Raw genomic sequence first — 2,702 nt, forward strand, 5'->3', positions numbered from 1 at the left:
TCAGGAATCTGTGAGGTCTCTGATGTTTTGGATAACTTCAGCAAGAGGTCAGGGGTCTGAACTCACATCACGGCATTAGCTGTCCTTTCCCTTCTGGGCTGTACTGGCTGAAATGGGATCCACTTCTCTCCTTTGCCTGTGAAAACAGAAACAAATAGCCCCTGCCTTCGGGCTATTAGCAACCTGGAAACAGAATCATTGTTAATATTGGGTAGTTTCTGCATCTTGTCCTTGTCCTTCATCTTTCTCCACACGTGGTTGCACCCTTCTAAGGGGAATCCATCTGCTTTCCCCTGCAAAACAGTTGGACTCCATATCTTCCGACAGGTGCCAAATTGACATGAAAACCTAACCATCACAGAGGCCGTAGTAGCCCTATCCTTTGAGATTTCAAAGGCCGTGCCCTCCCTGTTGAGACTGAGGCCATTCTCGCTCCTTCTCGCAGTTCTGCTAACCTCGGAGATGCTCCAAGGATGGTCCTCTTTCCCTTTCCTTGGTGACTGATGGATGTCCTCCCTTGGGCCTTTTGTGCCTGCAGAAGTCCAAGGAGCAGAGAGTGCTCTTTCATTTAGCTCTTTCTCTGTCCCCTTCGATCACAGCTGGTGGGTCTTCGGCTGTTCTTGATAGTTGGTTACATCCATTAGTCACAGGCTTAATCTCTTTATCAACCGATTGTGCAACGTGCCCTTGGTGCACATTCTAGGGCTCCCGTCTTTGGTGTAGGCAACAGCTTTCCCAAATCTTTCATTTCCTTTCCATTTCCATAGTCCACTTTTAAGTCCATCTCTTTTCTCTCATATTTTAACATAAGCAGCAAAGAGAAACAACACAGCTCTTTAAGATCTTGGTTAGAAATCTCCTCAGGCAGGTACCCTATTTCATCCCTAACAAGTTTTACCTCCCACCAAATATTTGAACATGATTCAGACAAATTATTTGCCACTGCATAAAAACCACCATTCCTCCAGTCTTGTTACAGCTTTTATCATTTTATCCCCCAAAGCACATGCAGTGCCCACCTTTCTAGGAAGTTTGTGTTTATCTGTTTGCTGGCAACCTACGTATTTTCTAAAACTAGAGATTTCGCTGTAGCTTTTATCACTTCTGTCTGAGGAATTGTCTAATTCTACCCACGGTCTCTTCATACAGTCCAGGCTTTATTGTTAGACACCATAAAACACAATAGCCTCTACTCATTACACAATTCCAAAACTGCTTCACATGTTAGGTATTTATTACAGAAACATCCTACTCCTGTTACCAAGTTCACTCTTAGGTATCTAGAGTGGCTGTAACAGAAATACCACAAGTGAATGGTTTTAGCGAGTGAAAATTTATTTTCTCATAGTTTAGGAAGCTAGAAGTGCAAATTCAGGTGCAAGTTTTGGGGAATATTGTCTTTTTCTCTTGTCTCTGATGGAAGCTCCTATTCTCTTGGAACTTCTGCACCTCGACAATCTTCATGTGCTTTGATATCTTTCATCCCCCCACACTACTATGCTTGCTTGTTTAATCTCTTTTTATGTCAGAAAAGAAATTGACTCGAGATAGACATATTAATTTTGCTTCATTAACATAACAAAGACAGCCCATTTCCAAAATAACCACAGGCATAGAAGCAAGGATTTACAACACATATAGGTTGTTGTTGTTGTTGTTGTTGTTGTTAGATGCCATAGAGTTGGTGCTGACCCTAAGCACAACACAGTGAAACACTGTCCGGTCCTGCCCCATTCTCACAATTGTTCCTATGCTCCAGCCCGTTGGTGCAGCTACTGTGTCAAGTCATCTCCTTGAGGGCCTTCCTGGTTTTCATTGCTGTCTACTTTTGTATGATGTCCTTATCCAGAGACTGGTCTGTCCCGACAAGATGTCCAAAGTATGTATAATGAAGATTTGCCATCAGTGGTAGTTACATAATCTCATGTCACTTTGATAAATAGGTTACTGGGGTGGAGTCTAGCCTGTCAATCAGGTCACAGCCTGATTGATGCCTCCTAGTGGGCGTAGCCTTCTCATGAGAATTATGAAAGTTTACTCTCTTCCACTGTGGAGGCGGGACACACTTTATCTCTGCTTTCCCTTCCTTTTGACAAGATGCATGGAGCCATGCTGATGGCAGCCAGAGCCCTGAAGATGCTTCCCCCTCCACTGGACCCACAAGAGTTTCCACCCAACGGCCTGTGATTTTGTTGCATTTGGCATCATTGCATGTGCTGTGTGAGTCTGAAGAGGAATTCATGAGTTGATATCAGACTTATTGGTGAATATTGAAGTTATGGATGATCGGACTAGGCTTGGATGTTTTCTGACTATGTAATTACTCATTAATATATAGCTCTTTCCTGTACATATATGAGTCTCCCTGGATTTGTTTCTCTAGTCCACCCGGACTAACACACCATCCTTGCTTCTAAATAAAATTCTGACTATACTTCTTCCAAGAGAGCTTTGCGTGTCCTTTTGGCAGTCCATGGTACTTCAAGATTCTTCACAGCACCACAAGTCAAACACATTGATTCTTCTTCAGTCTTCCTTATTCAACACATATAGGTGGTGGGACATAAGTCAACCCATAAAAATCATATTACTTATTGATTCACTAATGAAGATTTTTGTTTTCTTTATGTTGAGGTGTGTGGGGAAAAGATGAGGATGTCTGTACCCTTAAAAGTCTACAGTCTCCAATGTCCCACAGATTG

The sequence above is a fragment of the Echinops telfairi genome, unplaced genomic scaffold (assembly GCF_000313985.2).
Source record: "Echinops telfairi isolate 266 unplaced genomic scaffold, ASM31398v2 ScPeMD7_7466;HRSCAF=8504, whole genome shotgun sequence".
NCBI classification, from domain to species: Eukaryota; Metazoa; Chordata; class Mammalia; order Afrosoricida; family Tenrecidae; genus Echinops; species Echinops telfairi.